A 7,075-nucleotide genomic window follows, 5' to 3' on the forward strand; every position below is an offset into this window, starting at 1 on the left:
TTGTATCACGACGTTGCAATCGTCTGACTCAGGAGGGGACTTCCTTATGTCCGCTGAGACCGGAAAGGAATATATACAGTCACAAAAATGAGTCAGTCAAAGTAACAGGATATACCTGTGCGGTCCTTGACACGCACAGGTGTTACAGGGTAGGTACGTTCTACATTAAACCCGTAACACAGAATTACGTCTATGTTATCACCTTATAAAAAAAAGCTGTTATAGCTCGTTCGGGTAGTAACTCGGTCTAGGAGGACATACTTTTTTGTGTGTGGAAGATTTTTCGTGGGTGTGTCGGATTTTTGAGATAGATGAAACATTATCGGTGTTACACAAATTTTATAGAGTCTAAAGAATAGTCCATGTAGTCTTTGACGTACATTCGAACCATACTTAGTATAAGAAAGTACAATAGTCGGAATGTCACCGGATTATAAATCAGACAGTTTTTACGTAGTTCTGGACAAATATCCCTTGTGGGTGTCAATGGCATGGTCCGGAATAATGTGTGGAAATAACATAAGAAAGTTTGCAAGTCTATCTCAGATTACCAAATAGTCCTTTCGTCAAGTAAGTTCCCCTTAAACCTTCGCAAACCAAATAACTCATTTGACCCCTGTCTTATGAGTCCGTCAGCATACACCTATATATCTTTTAAGTTTGATGTGTGTCGATCACGTTCTTGTTTTGCTAAAGTTCGATCCCGAAAATGTAGTATTAGATATAATAAACCTGTCAACGAGAATTTCAATTTCATGACTTTACATGGTCTCGGTTCCTTATCAGCTCGGGGCAAAGAAATCAGCGGTATAAACATTAAGGTCTGTACAAGGCGTGTACCCTCCGAGTTCCGTTCGTCGGTTTAGTTTTAACAAATACGCCGACACTAAACATGGTTGGTCGTCGGCAATACAGACGGTGATGCTCGTTTCCCTTCCTCCTTGACTCTATGTCGCCTTCAAGACTAAGTCGCAATAGCAAAAAACCAATGGCTCACGCGTCCGGTAGGCCTCATTTGGGAGCAAGTCACGTCAATATGGAGAGTGAATGGAAACAACTCGAAGTCGCACCCGTGTGAGGTACACCCCACCGAAGGTAATAAATAGGTCCTGTCACTACACGGCAATACGAAAACGGGCAAACCTACCACACAAAGTCAAGTGGCCGGTACTGCGTATGTTCGGGTAACAGATTTTAACAAGAAGGTGATAACGCTGGCCTGACCATCCTGAACACGGAGTTAGCAAATTAGAAGAATTATATTAATCAATTTGCTACAAATAGAACCAGTTACTCTGTCCGGGGTTCACAGTACTGGCCAGTTTACCAGCACAAACCACCCACTCCCATTGAAGACTGGACGAACCCTTTATAGGCTTTACATTTATGTATATGTATAAACTGATCTCTCACGAGTGCGTTTATTTTATTTTTTTTGTTTTTTATCTGGTCGATAGAATCATTGAACTCGTACTTCCATACTTGTTCGTTGCCGTAAAACTTATTGGATATTCAACAAGTGGGTGGTGGTGAGGCGGATATGGTATTATGAGATTAACCACTTATATCCATGTACATTAGATCAAGTTAATGGTCAAAAGATAAGTGCACTTCGACTCAGGAAATTTTTTTTTTTTCCTTGGAGCAGACATAGGGGGTTGGACTTAGTTATACATGAGAATTCCTCAAGTGTGTGAGTACAGGTACCTCGTGTGAAAGTTCACTTCCCCACCCCAGTATGTTCGAATTAATGGGTCTCTCGAAAGAGTGTCACCTGTCGGATTAATTTGGGATGTTCAGGTCAACCGCATTAAGTAAACCATCCTTTGTTCATTTGTACCTAAATTACAGAAGGGAAATTAAGAAACTGGATTTGTGACGTCAAGCCAAGACATGTCTGTGTTACTTGGGAGAAAATAATTAACGTGGGTCTACCGCAAGATACACTGTTAACATTTATTCGGCAAACTTTACATCTAATTTAACTCCCGGGTCAAAAGTCGGACTATGAGAATGAAAAATATGATTTTCTGGTCATCCCACGTCAAACTTTGTCTCCTCCGAAGTCTATAAGATGCTATTACACGAACGCTGTCAGGTCCGTTACCTTCAAGATTCCGGAAAAGAATGAAAAATTATAAAAGTAAAAGAGAAAGATTAGAGTGACTCTACTATTAGGAACTTATCCCGGTCGGGGAACAAAAACCGGAAGAAAACGTAACAACACGAAATTTTGTTCAAATAATGGTTATGGGCCGCTTATGGTTGTTTATAGCTTATAAGAATTCCCTAAAAAGTTCCAATTTGAATTTCTGGCTGTTAATTTCTTATAACTTGTCAGGGGCTGGGTTATTACGGTAAACAGGGGACAACCAAACATGAAGATTCTTGTGGACACGATTTGTACCTCCGGTCAAGAAACAAATATTCTTCCAAGTTTTGCGCCGACGTACAAGGATACCCGATCGTAAGTTTATTTTGTCTTTCATACCCAATCATCACTTTTGCGCTCGGAGTAACGTAACAAAAGAAGTAGGTAAATAGCTGCTGACTCGTCTATATGACTCTGTGGTCTCCAGTGTGATCTTCTTTGCTGTAGTGTGTTGGGGCAGCGGGGTGAAGACAGCGGATGCCAACAGACTCAACAAGCTCATCAGGAGAGCAGGCTCTGTCCTGGGAGTGGATCAGGAGTCGTTGGCAATGGTGTCGGAGGGGAGAATGCTGAGGAAACTTCTCAGCATTCTGGACAACGGGTCTCACCCCCTGCATGCCACACTGGTTTCCTACCGGAGCACTTTCAGCCATAGACTGAGATCACCCATAACCACCACACAGCGCCACAGGAGGTCTTTCCTCCCAGTGGCAAACTCTTTAACTCTTCACCCCTAAGTAAAGGGCACTGAGAACTCCCACACCAACACTATGTGCAATATACTGTAAGTTCCATCACTGCAATACACTCGCTGCTATATATATAACTATGTGCAATATTATATCATATTATTATTATTAGTATTATTAATAATACTATGATAACGTGCAATTACGTAACTGCCACTACGTTTTAATTTTTGCACTATAACTACTAAATACTGCTAATAATAATTGCATTGATTGTGTGACTTTCTATGTTTCTACGTTTCATGTTGTCTGTGGATGTTTAATTGCTCTTTTTGCTGCTGTGTTTATTGTGTTTATTGTATTTTGTTACTCTGGCACAACAATTTCCTTCGGGATAAATAAAGTCTTATCTTATCTTATCTAATACAAAATGGATACATGGATATAAGGGCCAAACATTTACAAACACTGTATTCTCTGTTCACTTAATTAGGGTACACGGAGAAATGTTTTAATACCATGAAACAGAAATATAAGGTAGCACTCAACATACTAAACTAATTCCTTTATGATAACTAATCTACCATCACATGACCTATGTAACATATAGTTTCTGCAACCTATGGAATGCATCAACAAAACTGCTTAGCGTATACTGTAGCTATAAATATGCAAGCCAGGACATGTGATCAAAACAACAGGCTATCTTGAGCAAGAAGTCGCCTTTTTACCGTAAACTCAAATGTGAAATGTAAACTCTCACCTTTAACCTGACAGAAAAACTCCTACTCTTGTTTTTAAGAATACTTAACCAAACTGCAGTGCAGACTAAAAACAGAGTTACTAAATTATACTACACATGTCGTTGTATGGACATTTGGATACTACATTAACAGTGGAGGATTTGGAGGCCGAGGAACACATCGCAACTTAAGAACGGCATGCAAATAGAAAAATGCAAAACAAAACCCAACACTGGCTGCATGCTGCAAATAAAGACGAACATCAGCTAAAATGATCAATCGTTCACCATCTAGTACAACACTTACCTTCTCTTTATCACAGGCATGATCACGAAAATGATAGTGCACTAAACAGGGTTTTGGTAAACGCTCAAAACAGTAACTTCTCTATTTGTAAACTCAGTGTTTCTATTGGCCAATCAGGCACATGCGAGATCAAGTTCAAATGTATGTGAGACGGAGCATGGAAAAGTATTATTATCCATGGAAAATCAGCAATACATATACACAATATTCAAATCATAACCATATTAAATACAATATAATAAAAATCAAATAACAATAAATAACATAGACAGCTGTTATATATTTTTTACAGATGTATCCACTCAAAACAGAGCTTTCTCTTTATGTATGACAGTAGTCCAAATATTTTTGAAGCAATTATTGCACCTGTTTTACTCCCGTCAAATTCTGAAGTAGAAGGGTAGGATCTACAGATTCGTTTTTAAAGACTAACTTTAAACTCCCAAATGTTATTTCTTACACTATTTTAGGAAGTGAGATTCTGTCTTAACTTCTCTTTTATGACAGAGCTCACTCCACATCCACAGAAGGACTTTTAAATCAGTTTTCCCAGGCTGAGTGTAAACAAAAGCAAGTGTTTACAAGTAAATATTCATTTAATGTGTGGCTCAAAATGTATTTCTTATGTTCAGAATGGTTGCTGACATAGTGGTACCTTGTGATGCATAGTGATTGTTGGTTAGCCCGCTCCCCCTTTAAAGCATCACTTATTAATGAATGGGCCTTAGCATGATACTGTTACTGTGTGCCTACCAACACTTGTTACTGTTCTCTGTCAACCAATTAGCTATAGCCAGTATCAGATATTACAGCAGTAATGAGATGAGATGCGGGGATGTAAATGTGAGTAACCACCAGTAGCAGCAGTAGCAGCCAGCGGGAACCAGTAGCTGTCAAACAGAAACGTCAACAACGCTCTGAAGCCTGCCGACCTTAAATCCAGACTAGCTAGCTGGGTCAAATCACTGACAGTCAGCCGTCGGGAGTAAGCTCTGGGGCTAATGGCTGCTACGACATTACATCAATAAAACGCAGTGTATCGCTTTCTCCGGGCTGTAAAGGTCGGGGGGAATACAGTCGCGTGCACTGTCCGGTGTTTCAGGCGGACTGGCTAGCAGCAGCGGCACACACACTTACCTTGCGCAGAGTCCCAGCAGTCTCTACCGACGCCGAGCAGCTGGATAAATATTCGCTTTGTGCTCACACGAGTTACCATAGCCTACATGGAGGAATCTGGAAGTGTACAATGGTCCTGGAATTGCACTGAGGTAGCACCTTGTGTTGCACTGACGCCGATATTACACCTCTGTGACGTGGAGGCTCTTTTCCTCCTTCGTCTCTTCCGCGTTGCGACGACAGGCTGCGAACGTGCACAGCGTGACGTCCTTCTTCTTCCTCATACTCCTGCTCCTCCCTCTCCTTCTCTCACAGATCAGCATCCTCCAGCAGGTGGAGGGATGGACAATTAAATCTCTCACTGGCAAATATAATCGATCATTAATCCGGATCTTCTCATATGTAGCATACTAAATATTGGGATGTCTAATATTGAAGGAATTGCCCATTCACTATCCCTTATTAAACAGAAAGTTACTCCTCTGGCATGTCAACATGTGTATGCCAGTGTTTTGTATCAAATAAAAGGATTATTATTATTTATCCAACTCATTTACATTGAAGTATCACTGATAAGATAACGATTACTTTAATATAGTAAAGTAAAGCTTTAGGCTATAAATAAATGCATGTCAAAAACGAAAAATTGTACTTTTAGTGATAAGATTTAGGATTAAAGGTCCAGTGTGTAGGATTTAGCATTGAGTTTGCCGATTGCATAAACTGAATTGACCCTTTTAATGGCAGAAGTTTGGGCTTAGATGCCAAAAGCATGTTTACATTACCAAAGGCTCTATTCTATTTACTTAGTCTCCAAGTTAGCCATATCAGTGTGAACATGCACAATACTAGATACATTTTACCTACTTACCTATGGAATCCAACCATCAAAATCCTGTAATTTTCAAGTCGAAATGCCTACCAATATAGATTGGTCAGGGAAACTTAAGGTGGCCTTCAGGTAACCTTGAAAATTCAATAAAAAGAGCAGCTTCTAATCTAATTAAAACACAATTATTCGTTTCATGTCATTATATACTAATAAAAACATATTTAATTTGTGCGAATGCTGTTTACAGCATTCCACTATAGTTATTTTCTTTATTCTTCCATCTTCCGTATTCTTTTTATTATTCTTATTTCACCAAATAGTTTGGCTCTCAATAACTTCAGCATACTTTTCAGCTACAGAAACCATTCAAATATCAAAATATTCAGCCTTTTCAGCACATGATGGGAAACTTTCAACTTTTTCAAGATATGTTATACTTTTTGAAATATTCAGCTTTTTAAACTCTTTTAACATGTAACTCAATGGGAGGAACCTTCAAATCCTCTTTTACTTACACCCAGGCCCGGTTCTACGGGGGTGCATAAGGGTGCATTGCACCCTCAGTTGAGTCGTTATGCACCCTCATTTGAAAAATTAAAAGTGAAAAAAAAAAAAGTGAAAAATATTACATATATAATAACAATAATAATAATTGGAAGAAGAAGAAGAAGAATGTAGTTGAAACAAAATAAATTGTAATTGTGGTTAAAGAACATTGATACATTTATTTGGTCAATTTAAACGGTAAGTAACGTTATTATGTCAGGTGCGTGTGCCGCTCCGCGTTCGTCATCTGCAAGGTGCTTACACAGCAGTCAATGATGACATCAGAAAATGGTTAAAACAACCAGCCCTTATCGCCAGGGTAATAACAGTTCAGATCATGGGGACATTACGTTACCCGCAGCCACTGTCGTGGACACTAACGCCCGACTCGCCGGCTTTGCCCGCCTCGCCCACGGAGGCGGAGCAGCCGCAGCCGTCTTCGTTGCCCCAAACACCGCCACCCCTCAGCGGCCCGTAAGTGCCAGAGGACCTTGGCAAAACAGCGCCTGACCAGGTATATTTAAAAAAGTACCCAACTCGCCTGTACGGTGGGGCAAGGCGCTCATTTTGCAGCTCATGGTTTCAAAACAGAGATTGGCTGGAATATTCATGTAAAAAATATGCCATCTTCTGCTAATGCATGTAGACATTTCGGTTCAAATAAGTCAGATGCCTTCACCACAACTGGGCT

General features: G+C 40.0%; 1 protein-coding gene across 1 annotated transcript in view; it reads left to right on the forward strand.

Annotated features, from left to right (window-relative positions):
* ecpas (Ecm29 proteasome adaptor and scaffold) overlaps positions 1-7,075 on the forward strand; it is a 35,277-nt gene that overhangs the window by 25,228 nt on the left and 2,974 nt on the right. The window lies entirely within an intron of this gene.

Source organism: Notothenia coriiceps, unplaced genomic scaffold, assembly GCF_000735185.1.
Source record: "Notothenia coriiceps isolate Sejong01 unplaced genomic scaffold, NC01 NC01_scaffold00038201, whole genome shotgun sequence".
NCBI classification, from domain to species: domain Eukaryota; kingdom Metazoa; phylum Chordata; class Actinopteri; order Perciformes; family Nototheniidae; genus Notothenia; species Notothenia coriiceps.